This window comes from Harmonia axyridis, chromosome 1 (assembly GCF_914767665.1).
Source record: "Harmonia axyridis chromosome 1, icHarAxyr1.1, whole genome shotgun sequence".
Classification (NCBI taxonomy): Eukaryota; Metazoa; Arthropoda; class Insecta; order Coleoptera; family Coccinellidae; genus Harmonia; species Harmonia axyridis.
The window spans coordinates 10,152,285-10,165,702 of record NC_059501.1 but is presented as its reverse complement, the minus strand read 5'-3'; the positions used below and the strand labels follow the sequence as shown (position 1 = coordinate 10,165,702).

General features: G+C 37.0%; 1 protein-coding gene and 2 non-coding genes across 3 annotated transcripts in view; 1 reads left to right on the top strand and 2 right to left on the bottom strand.

The window, feature by feature from the left end:
- Window positions 1–13,418, bottom strand: part of LOC123688984 (transmembrane and immunoglobulin domain-containing protein 1-like) — a 469,586-nt gene that overhangs the window by 125,600 nt on the left and 330,568 nt on the right. The window lies entirely within an intron of this gene.
- On the bottom strand, window positions 5,150–5,221 carry Trnap-ugg. The gene has a single exon. It is a non-coding gene; the product is annotated as a tRNA-Pro (tRNA).
- On the top strand, window positions 6,642–6,713 carry Trnap-ugg. The gene has a single exon. It is a non-coding gene; the product is annotated as a tRNA-Pro (tRNA).

Genomic DNA, 13,418 nt, shown 5'->3' with positions numbered 1-13,418 from the left:
CTTAATTTGAAAACGTCAAAACTATTAAAGTAACATTCCCTCGGACATTCCTCCCCTCAATAACAATAATGGAATGTTCCCTTTCGGCCAATCGAATAGAAGCAGAGAAGTATAGAAGCACAGATCCATATTTTCCGAATTATTATAGTGAGTTATAGTAGTGAGTTATTATAACTCACGCTGTTTGTTAATAGATACTATTAATTGCTCAAAAGCAGCTGAATAATGAATATATAATTCAATAGGAGTAGATAAAAATTTGTATCTCCATAATTTATGCAGAAAAATGTTGAATATTAGAATGATTTGTTCGGAGAAAGAGCGCTAACAGTCGGATACTTACCTCATATTCGCCATATGCCGAATCGGAATAGTGAGTTATAGGTATAGAAAGTCAGTTTCAAAATTCCTGACTAAACTGTAGGTAGACGATTAATGGATTCTAAAAATGAATGAATAAATAAAATGCTGAAGGTTTTCACGACCATATTGTTCATTTGAATGGAAAAATTCCGAGCTTTTTAGCCGTAGTCACTTCCGCTTTTCCACTGACATTTAATTTACTGCTGTGGTAAGCATCTCCACATCATAAATCGTAACTCGATACTAGATTCCTTCGATATGAATGTCGATCTTGTAAAGATGCTTTCTTCTCTATTGGTGTTTTTTTTCTTGTGATGTTGTTCTCCGAATGTTTTTATATTTCGATGGATTCTATATTCATTCGCAGGAAATAGCTCTATTTGAAATGTTTTCGAGAATAAAATGTCAATGAGAACAAGTTCGAAATTTTTATTCGGCGACACCTTTCGTGTTTCTAGGCACAAGTTTTCCAATTCTTTTTTTTTTCACGATCACAAGTTTTTCTGTATATTCCAGTTTCAGATAGTGAATCAATTTTATCTCTATCTATTTTAACACTTTTTGAAACTCTAGCTAATTTTTGTGTTGTTCGTGATTTGTTGGTTCTGTCATATCTTTTAAGATCTTGTCTTATTTTGTCACCTATGGTAGTAAAAGGCAAGTATGCTTTATCGTTAATAATTAGTTCTGGAGCCTTGATCTTCTGTGGTCTTGGTCTTAGTGTGGGCTCGATTTCTTTTGAGCTATAACTATTGGATAAGGAGGCTTGTGTAAAACCAGTTATGACATATGGCGTGGAAACAAGAGCTGAAACATTTGAGGCAAAGAAAATCTCAAGGACAACTAAAATGAAGACCTTGTGGACGATAATAGGATATACACTGAACGAAAGGCATAGGTACACAGCCATTAGAGAAAAGTGTCAAACAGATAATATACTAAAGAGAAGATGGGCGTGTAACTCTCTCTGCTCACAGATGGCGCTATGGTTTTTCGCTTATCATTACTTCAGCCCCGGCGGATTCAAAGGGGTCATTGCAATGCAACAAGGTCACATCTCCAGGTTGGTGTGAGAGAGTGTGTCTTAGGCAGCGATTGCCGGATAGTCTAACTGAAGAGCCCACCAGCGATCTCGGCACGAAACACCAAACACCCGGGGGAGGGCGCACCTCGTAACTTGGCTCGAGAATGTCTAGCCAAATGAGAATGATTCCAGATAGGATGCCTAATATTGCAAGAGGCAACATACGAGTACCTCACGGGAAAAACGCCAACCAAAACGAAGGCCAGACAGCTGGAAATCTGAAATTCAAGAAAAAAATACATAAAGGAACGGTAACCAGGTTATGTGTCTTCTACAAAAAGAGGAAAAAGAAGTAATCATATTGGTGAGTTCTTCAAGATCTATGCAGATGCATCGCTCATTTTCCGATAATCCAAAAAACCGCCAAGTCCAACCGAACCGAAACCACTCGTCTGAAAATTCACGAATGATAAAATCGGAATACGGAATTCATTTCCCGGAAACCGTAAACAAGAAGAAACGCCGGTAGAAAAGTTGCGAACGTCCGACATGAGGATTCTCGGAAATCCCTCTCAGGAAAACACATGTCTGGAATTATAAAAACATTCTCGAATAGAGCGACCCAGCAGGGACACATATGGAAATAGGATGCGAGTTCAAACGGAGGGATCGGTTTTACTTTTCCCGCTCTTCATCTCCGGTTACGGTCGAGTTCTATTTACTGAGCAAACTCCCGAAGAAATCTTTCGCTAGGAACAAAAGTGTTAACCTCTGTATGCACAAGATTTAAAGCTGGAAACGTCAAAAGGACCCACTTTACTTCGGCCGAGCAAATATCCTATGGGAAAATATGAAGGGATTTGAATCAGGTTCGAGATCCCTGGGATACGGGTTACGACTATTGTATTGTCATTTCGGATTTGGGTCGACAAAGAGTGAAATCTCAACAAGGTCTAGTTCTGCTTGGATGCTGCGATTGGAGAATAGGAGGTGAGATGTCGGGCTCAAGATGTAGAGTAGAAGAGGTAGTTTAAGCTGTGAACTCTCCGAAATTTTATACGAAAACGATGTGTGAAAACGCCTTGTTTTACGTTGGTCGTTAGGTCCATTTGGGAATTATCATGTAATAGGATAGAGGAGAATGTAAAATGCATAGAAAAGGTAGTGGAAGTAACATGATCACTTTTGAGATCAAAACTTTTCGGTTTCCGATTTCAACATTTCCACTCGCGAAATGCATTCCATAGAATGCTGGACAACTTTGGATTCTGTCTGTATCAGCAAATTCTTGTAAACCCTGACACATAACTCCAGTGGAATATTATGATCACTTTTGAGATGAAAAAATTTTATGTCTTCGATTTTAACATTTCAACTCATAAAATGCATTTCATACAATACTGAACAACTTTGGTTTTGTTTGTCTGTCAGCCTGTATCAGCAAATTCTTATACATGACTCAAGTGGAGGTATTATGATCACTTTTGAGATAAAAATGTGTTCTTCGATTTTGATATTTTCGTTCAAAAAATGCATTTCATACAATGCTGAACAACTTTGGTTTCGTTTAAATCTGTCAGCCTGTAGTAAATTCTTGTAAAGCCTGATACATACACGCATGCAAGTCGACCAACTTGGTTTGAATAGACCAAATTCAAGAATTGTTAACGTTACAATTGCCATGAGACTTTAAGACTGATTTCTAGGGGTGGTTTGGCTTATGTGGCAACGGAACTTCTACCCAGGTTCTTACAAATTCAATAAAATTAAAATATACACAGATCGATTCTTTTCACTCTAAACAAATAATATTGAAATAAAAACTTAATTTGAATGAGTTTTCAATTAATTACTGTGCTATTAGGATGGAACCTCTTCTGTAGATTATTTTCAGCCTTCTAAACACCAAATCTTAGCAGGAAGTTATATAGTACTCATATTCCCACTCAGCGAAGTTGATGTAATAACGCCAGGTATTACGCAGGTATTCTGTCAGTTTCAGGAACTAAAGTGGTTTAACGTACGTACCTACTATTCCAATTTATATATCTCAAGGAAGTCTTTCTTTACGATATTTCAATCCCAAAAGAGATTGTACTTTTTGATAATTTTCAATCCCAAGAGAGGTTTCCGTTCCAATCCCACGGGATGTGCTTTGGAAAAATGAACAACGATATTAGAAAATGCTTACCTGGATTTACAACTCCTCCTTGGCTTTCTAACCAAAAAATTATAAAGAAATGAATACATTTATCATAAGCCTGAGAAGGAGTTTTGCTGAAATTATTTGACACAAAAAAAATTCTACCAAACTTGAAATTCGTTTCCACAGGATGGATGACTCTAAAAACAACTACTGTTCCAAAATTTAACAATATATCCCAGTGAGATTATTACTTGTTGAATGCAAATATTCATGTCAACACTTACCGAGAATCTCGACACAATTCTCGCCGATGAAGTAAATTCTAAATCTCGAATTTAACTAGTAATGGCTGAAATCTAATTATTGAAAACCTTCCAGAAAATTCTCTATGTTTCTTTCTCTAGCTACGCGCATACGTTGGCGCTTCATCGGCGACCAACCACACACGACAAATGGACAAACATGACTAACATGAATTGAAGTGTACAAAATCGTTGCAAACTGACATGAAGGTGTGTAGCGGAAGTTGGAGCTTGAGTTTCACATACAACATACAGTTATGGGATCTTCAAAAGAGCATAACTGAACGATTGCTCAAAAGCTCCTGACTTCTTGACAGGGATCTTCCCATTTTTGATGATTTAGTATAGTAGTATATAGTATGTACCACCGAAGAGATAATCTATGAGATAGACGAAAAAATGTAACTGATAATGAACTAAATATGGTTTTTTCTATTCCCGATATTCCAGAATAATGACCTCTGGATAGACATGCGTGGTTCTTCTCACAGTATTCACGATTGAATTACCCTCAACTCACGAAACTTCATCAGTCGTATGTCTTTCATCGCCTTCGAACAAGGGAACAAAGACTCGGAGGAGCATCATACCAAGCCTCAGAACCGAGATCCAACAATAACCTACATTAATTGCGGTTCTTCACCTGTGCTGCGATTGAAATGAAACAAGACAATGCTCTTCAGCAGGGTTAACAGACTGACTGTATCCACGCAGTAAGGTGAGCTGTAGAATATCAAAGCCTACCAACAATACCACTCTCATTGTGAGTGTTATTTGTATTTAGGATTGCAACACTAGAATAATAAAGGTTCAGCGGGAACAATAAGCCTCCAACTTCTTGTTATCTGTTTAATATTTTCGGTTCAGAAATATGAATCTTGGAGAAAAGCAAGAGGGTTTTCAAATTCTACAATAACCGTAACGAAATAATACTGGTATTAATTCTCTTGAATATCGTAAGCTTGAAACACATACAAAGTAGATCCGAAAGCTCCTTTATTGGTAAATCTTTAAGAATAGAAAAAGTGGATTTTAACGGGATGTGAACCCGTGATGATCCCTATCATCCAAACCAAGTCAAGTCGAAAATTATTTATTTATCCACACGTGAGACATTTTTTTGCTTTAATTGCTCCTGCATCTGATTATCCAAAATAATTTCATTACTTACTGATGAATGAAATTCTGAGTTTTTATAGGATCGTATAATTAAGTTTTTTGAAAGCTAATGGAGTATAAAATTCTTCACTATAACATCAGCCATTAAATAGATACGCATAAAATTGAAATAATCGTTTATAAAACAAAAAGTTTGGGCTCAACCGGGATTTGAACCCGGGACCTCTCGCACCCAAAGCGAGAATCATACCCCTAGACCATTGAGCCGAATTGATAGAGTATGAAATTTACACTTAATTCCATATGTATGTTTTCATAAAAACTCTTCATCATAGGGAGAGAAAGTAGCACAATTCAATATGAAGTGTTGCCAGCGTGAACTCGCCAACTCGCTTAATTCTAATAGATTACTTTTAGAAATAATTTCCAATCCATAGTAAACTGTAATTTCTAATATTCAATCTACATAATTCGATACCATCTCATTTCATATCTTATTGATACAATTCAGCTAATACAATTGTTGAACGCAACAACGACCTTGAAGATTATTTCGATCACCTAGACGCAATTTGACGTGTTGCCAGATTGCGAAATTAATCCTGTATTCGAGTAACGCCACAGTATATAACTATTATATTGAAACGGAAATACATAGCTCCATTTTTACGCCATCTGACATAGACATATTATCATTAGGTACATTTTACTGCTCTATATGTTCATGAATCAATCCGATGATTACTGGAGTTATTTATATTTGAGTTTTGAGTCAAAATCTCTTCAAAGATGGTAATCCAAAGCAATTATTGTTTCGCTTTGTCCAAATTCCAGGTCCTACTCAAATAATGAGTAAAACGAATTATGACAAAAAAGTTAATGATGAAGGACCTTGTTGTCGTCAATCCTTTAGACTGCATTGAATGGTTGGTGTCCAGAAAATTCTTCTTCAAAGTTGAAATCATTAGCGAATGTGGCAAATCAAAGGGTTGAATATAAAATATAAGTGGAGTTCATTATTTCTGCAGAGAAAGAGAAAATTTTTATGATATCAACTCACCCTGTGATATGTCTGTATCTTATATTTGGATGAGAATTTAAATAATTTTTTGGTCGATATAATTGGCATTTGTATTGTACCTATTTACATGGAGATCAGGTGATTTGACCCAATTACATGTTTTTTTGTTGACAGATAGCGCAACCTACTTTTTTACTGATCAACAATTTTATAAATTAACTTCTATATTGCGAGATCATTTCGACATTGTTCTAATAAAGATTATTTAATGAATTTATTTCACCAAAGTAGCCCTTCTTCCTAATGTTTTTAATCAGAAGGCTTGAAAAGAGAGGAGTTTATTAAAATCGTCAAAACGTGAAAATTTCACTTTCACATTTACACTAATAATTGTGCTCTTTGTGGTGTAATTGATTTCTGTATGACTTTTAAATGATTAATATCTTTGGTTCAACATTACAATGAAATCTAGGTTAATCTTGGGAATCGTTCAAGAAACTAGATAGTATTGAATGATATCCATTTCTTTTGATAAGAAGATATTGAAATTCAAAAATGTCCGGATAACGGTTAACGCTGACAACACTGGTCTACTATATTCCGCCTCAGACGAAATCTACCTACTTCCAATTAGAATATATTTGAATTAGCATCAGCTAATAGTTCGGCTCAATGGTCTAGGGGTATGATTCTCGCTTTGGGTGCGAGAGGTCCCGGGTTCAAATCCCGGTTGAGCCCAGACTTTTTGTTGCTTCAGAAAAACTATTGACAAAATTTCACGTTAATTTTATCGCCCTTTCAAGCTGACGATATTCTAGGACATTAATTCCATATTGCAATACATTTGTTGTTGTTTTTTTTGCGTTTGCTTTGTACATAATGCTGCTCCGAGTGCTGATCAAACCTTCGATTTATTTTTGGATTATCAATTGAATTCCACATTTAAATTCAATATAACAATTTCAATCCTCATTTGAATTAGGCAATCCAGTGATCTCTGCTTAAGACACCCTCTTACACCATCGTGAAGAGGTGACCCTTTTGCAACGCAGTGACCCAGAAACCCGCCGGGTAGTAGAGAGTGGCGCGACACCCATAATGCCACCTCTCGGACAGACACTGTCAGTACTAGGGAATTCAATCCCCAAATTTCGTAAAATTTTCCCTACCTAATCCTCAAAAAATTGAAAAAAATTAGAAGTTGGGACTATTGTACTATTTTATTGATTGATTCGACTATGTAGATCACGAAAATGCTTGCAGTTTGGCGATTAGTACATTATTCCAGAAATCATAGGTGAAAAATATGAAATTTTCGAAAAAAAAACGCATGAAATTCCTGAGGCTGCAACTTCACCTGGACGGAAACCTCACCATGTTTCAGATCAGAATCCGATGTTGAAAAACCTTTTATTTGAGGGGTCTATGGCGTATAATTTAGGTGATATAACGATTTTGGTATGGAAATTAAATTTTTTCCCGCGTTCGAATTCCCTCAAAACTGTGAGGTCTAAGCAAAATAGGAGAGCGGTGCCAGATTTAACGATCCCTGATTAGCCGAATTTCGATCTCACCTGAAAAATTTTTTGTTAAAAAATTTTCGTAAAATTTTCCTTGGGAAATTGAACAAAATTTTAAATTCCTTCATGGGAGTATTGTACCATTTTATTGATTGATTCGACTATGTAGATTACAAAAATGCTTGCAGTTTGGTGATTAGTACATACCTTCATCCTTCAAATTCAGAAGAGGAATCGAATCATATTATTCGTATTGCGTGGGTATCAGAATCAAAGGCATCTTCTCTGGCTGTACGAGCACGAGTACGAACAACACTTGATCAGTTATTGAAACATGAAATGACCCTTTTTGAATGCAAATGCAGACTAGATGGATACATACTTGTACGCTGTTCACAATTCTGAAAGCTCAATTCTGAATAACAAATGGTTTCTAGTTGGAAAAACTGTGAGACAGCACTTGTCTGCAGATTTTTCGAGTTTACTCGCGGCTAAACTTTACAGGTCATGTCGTGAAATAAACACTTTTATACTATATTATGTTTTTAATAGCATAAGACTCTTTCTATGAGCATGTTCAATAGGTTTTACAAGCAATGCCGATAGTCAAAGTATCATAGTTCATAATTTCTGAATATAAATATTGTCATTGGGATGAAAACTCGCTTTTAATCAGGAAACCCTACAATTTAGGTATAGGAATATAATTTAATACATATTATGATTTGCAGATCATTTCATTTGAAAAAAAGCATTTTTCGTCAGTTCAGTATGCCCCTTTGAAATTTGTGATATTGAACAACAATGTATGATTAGGGATGAACCTTTTTAATTACAGTATAGGTTACCATGGCTCACCCTGTATATAGTTCTATGTTCTCCAACAGGCGTTCAAAAGCTCCTCATGCCAAGTCACTGCTTTCCTTCATTGTTTCCCAATTGTATTTTCATCGTTTTTCAACAGCCGTTCATATTTTCAACTCGCACAACTAGCAGAAAACTCGCTGGAATCATACAATTGTATTTATTGCTGAAAAATCCAATTTCTAAATTACCTCATAACTCCCGATTGCATCCTCGCGAAACGGGGCCACGCTAGGTCGACGTCTCCTCTCCGGCAATTCCTCACAGCGCGAAGAATCTGAGCAAGCGGCGGCGTTATGGAGAAATGATTTGGCCCTAGCCCAATGCCCAATTTTCAGAAATGCATTAGCCGGCAATTTCGGCGGTTTCTCACCGCAAATCACCACATAAGACCCTCCATTAACCAGAAGTGGCGCGTCGTAGAAGAGGCGGGGTGGTTCGGGAAGTGAAGAGGGGGGAGGGGGTAGGGCATAATGAGAAATTAAGGGCTACCAATTGCCGTAGATAATAACCCTTCTGAAATTGCGCCTTTGTCTGTGCGGACGGTATCATGTACGCATCATTATAGGTACGTTGTCTGTGTGCAGAAGGTCGAACTCCGGATCTAACAGTGATTGTTCGGTAGCAGGAGGAAATAACCAGGTAATCTGTGCCTGTTTAGAAACCGGAGTGGACGCTTGTTATCGATTAATTGTGGCGTTCGGAAATGTTGGACAATCTGACTATATTATATAAACACGTTGTCAGAAGTCTTGGCCTCCTAGGTTTCTCAAGAAATAAACTCGGAACGATCTATGTACGAAATGAATGTTTTCCTCTATTTCAACTGTAATAAATTTCATAGAGAATCTTTGTTTGTTACTCTTTATTTTATGCAGAATGACAAAAAAGAGAAAGAATGAGATAAAACCTAATATATCAATTATTTATTTTTGATTAATCATAAAGGGTGTTTTTTTTAGAGCTATAGAACTTTAAATTGCAATAAAACAACGACAGATTATTCGATTGACATAAATTTTGTTTATTGGCAAGATAATCTTGTGGCATTACATTTTAAATATGATTTCTGGCATATGACCGCCACGGCTGGCTCGGATGTAGTCCAATTTCGATGGAATTGTATAACGGCAATAACACGGCGAATGTTGTCTTCCAAATGGTCAAGGGTTTGTGGCTTATCCGCATAGACCAATGACTTTACATAGTCCCACAGAAAGAAGTCTAGCGGTGTTAAGTCACAAGATCTTGGAGGCCAATCACAGGTCTAAAACGTTAAATTAGGCGGTCACCAAACGTGTCTTTCAATAAATCGATTGTGGCACGAGTTGTGTGAGATGTTGCGCAGTCTTGTTGGAACCACAGCTCCTGGACATCATGGTTGTTCAATTCAGGAATGAAAAAGTTAGTAATCATGGCTCTATACCGATCACCATTGACTGTAACGTTCTGGCCATCATCGTTTTTGAAGAAGTACGGACCAATGATTCCACCAGCCCATAAAGCGCACCAAACAATCAGTTTTTCTGGATGTAGCGGTGTTTCGACACACACTTGAGGATTAGCTACACTCCAAATGCGGCAGTTTTGTTTCTTGACGTAGCCATTCAACCAGAAGTGCGCTTCATCGCTAAACAAAATTCGCTGCTTATGAAAATCGAGAACAACGGCAATCTCATTTTGGGCCCATTCGACGAATCTACGCCTCAATTGATGATCGTTTGGCTTCAATTCTTGCACGAGTTGGATTTTGTAAGCACGCAAACCAAGATCCTTCCGCAAAATCTTCCATAATGTGGATGGACACAGATCCAATTCCTGTGCTCGATGGCGGATAGACTCATTCGGGTCTTCCTCAATGCTACGCTCTACAGCAGCAATAGCTTCTTCTGTACGCACCGTACGACGTCTCTGGGGATGCGAGTTATCAATAAGAGTAAACGTGGTGCGAAAACGTTCCATGGTTAATCGAATTAATTGTTCTGATGGACGATTTTGTCGACGATAACATGGACGTAGTGCGCGATAGGTATTCCGCACAGAACCATTATTTTCGAAATAAAATTGCACTATTTGTAAGCGTTGTTCAGGCATGAGTCTATTCATGATGAATTGCCAAACCAAATTGAGAATAAATCACTTGACATCTGTTAAATCGGTCGCCATTTTGAACAGGAATGCCAACTTAAAGTTATATACCTCGAAAAAAAAAACACCCGTTATTATATAAACACAGGTATGTGGTCTCCAAATGAGCAATTTGATAATTGATGAATGAGCACTCAAATACTCTTTACTTCACGTAAATTCTTTTCTCATTTTTTATCAACTTGATCCTTCTTAATGAAGCTAGATAAGAAGTATGTTGAATTAAAGGTTATGTTGTTTATAGCGGATGTTTGGTCCAGTGGAGAAGAACCGAAGGTTGGAAGATCAAGTCCCAGGCTGGAAAATAAATGTTATGATTACGGAGGACTTTTGAACAATTCACTATTGAGTAGAAAATTAACAGTGCTATGTCTAAAGTGATGAGACACAGTAACAAACCTCAGCCAGAACTTATACCAGCTTTGAACTTTTGAGATATCTCGAAAAGGCCTTGTACAGTTGAAATAGACGATACGAAAACAAGATAGAAACATTTTTCCTATAAAAAAATTCAATCATTACATACATCACCATTAAAAACATCCCCATTAAAAACCTCACTTTCCGATAGAAAGCCAAATCTATTGTGACCTCCAATTCCTTTCACCAAAATATCTCGGCGGATACTTTGCACATATGTCGAAAACCCCACGAAAGCTTCGGGGTGTCGGCTTACACATTGTCAGTGCTGATCCATTCGGTGAATTGCTTCTAAAACCTGAATATTTCAGGGAATTCGGGTACGTATCGGGTACGGGGAATGAAAGTCGATTTCGGCCATGCACATCCGAAGAGATTTGCCCGTATCCCCGCCATTTCGGCCGGAGAATAATATAAACAGAAGTTTGCTCGAGGTGCCTCTCCGCGAACGGCAGAAGGAGAGATGTTAGATATGACATTTCCAGGTCAATGTGGGTTTCCAACTCGGGGGCACCAGTCCTTTGATCATGAGGCGGATAACACATTTTTCCATCCGTTATATTGCCAAATATTGAAAGTGGAGGCTTATCATCGGGAATGCTGGGGTATTCGGGCTTGCTACGATGTAGATACAAGGTATAAATTAGCTTGGAGCCTCGGAGAATTGAATGCGAGTTTGATGTTTTCTCGTCTGTTTTTGTTAGTATCGCTGTGCCGTCGGTTGAAAAAAGGCTACAGCGTCCATAATGATAATAATAACTGTTCTTTATTGTCCATCAACCGAAGTCCTCCAGCCTATTACACATCATAAGGCATAAAAAATAAGTATTTCTACATAAATTCAGAAAATCCATTTATCACAGTCTGTGTTGAAAATTTTCTGGGAAGGGCAGATCTGGATTCCTGTGCAACATGCTTCCTACATCCTCTATGTCTTTAATTTGGGTGAACAATCTTCTATTCGGGTCGACTAGTCTTTTTTTATTGGCTGTATGTTATCTTTTCCATATAGAGGCTCATTTGGTGGGTTGTGAAGCTTATTGAGTAAATGTCTTATACTTGTTTTGGTTCTGAGTTCAGTTCTTTTTCCAACATCTATATTTTTCAATACCGAGTCTGCATTTATTCATTATAGGATTGGTCAACAGATAGTTTTGTGAATTTTGGAGGAGTTTTTTCCACCGTCTGTGAATATAAGTCATCTGAAATATTTAGCGCTTGCTATTGTTCTTTTTTTTTTAAATATTTCAATTTTATATTTGCCTTGTTGTCCACTCGTATTCCTAGGTATTTTATTGTACCGTCAATTATAAGTGATTTATAGTTTTTTGGCTTGGTAGATTGGTTTTCTTTTTTTCTATTTCCCTACGAAGTACAACTACTATGAAAGTATTTAAAATATATCAGAAATTATTTAAAACAAGTTTAAAAGTGGAATGAAATAAGCCGTGAAGTTAAGATGTCATCGTTTAGGGAAGCATAAACGCTGCATTTATTACATCCGGATCTAAAACAACGGAAAGTTGAGAAGAAATGAGCCCTACGGCTTTTCGAATAATTATTAACACAAGGATTCCACGAGGACAAACTAAACGTTTTTGTCATTATCTCAAATCTATAACTTATTATTTACAATCTATTTTTTTTTTAATGAAGAGAAAACTTTTTGTTGAAGACTGATCAGCTGTACATACTGATAGGTTGTTTATTTTTGGATGACAATTAATAATATTCGCTGAATCAAGATTACTCATGAATATATATTTTGGTGAGACCTTCTCGATCCAAATATACAGGGGTGTACCCCTTCTCATAGAATTATCCGTGTTTAACGAGATCTTTGCCTAAGACACCCTCTCACACAAGGAGAGGTGACTCTGCTGCACCGCTTAGACCCCTATAAATATTCCGGGGCCAAAGTAGAGTGTAGCGCGGCACCCATATCGCCACCTCTCGAGCAGACAGACTCACTACAATATAAATGATCAATAAAACTAGCTAAATTATAATTTCTGGTATTATTTGTAGATGTTTCAATGGATCCCAATCAGTGTATCAACTGCGCTTGGTATGAGGACGCTTGAAACAATTCTACTTAAATTTTTAATTTGATTTTACTGGAATTCTAGAAGAATCTAGAGCACTGTCATTCGGTAGATAAAAACATACCCTTTCATTGAACAGGTTGAGGTCCCTTGACGAAGATTAAGTTTACTATTGATCATAGAAGGGCGTAGAAAAATCATCAGTTTTTCTGCACTCGAAAGAAGGTGACAATTATAATTTTGAATTGAAATTTTAAAATTTTTTTATTCAAAGGTCCATTGCAATTGATGTTGATTGATTGTTATTTAATATTCTTCATTATTTCCAGTGTAACAATGACACAAATGCAGAATTTCTGGCAAAACAACCTCTTTAGGGTCAACTAGCAGGGAATATTCTTGGAACACCATCCTTATTTCCACCATATTCCTGGCTTCTCCGCATC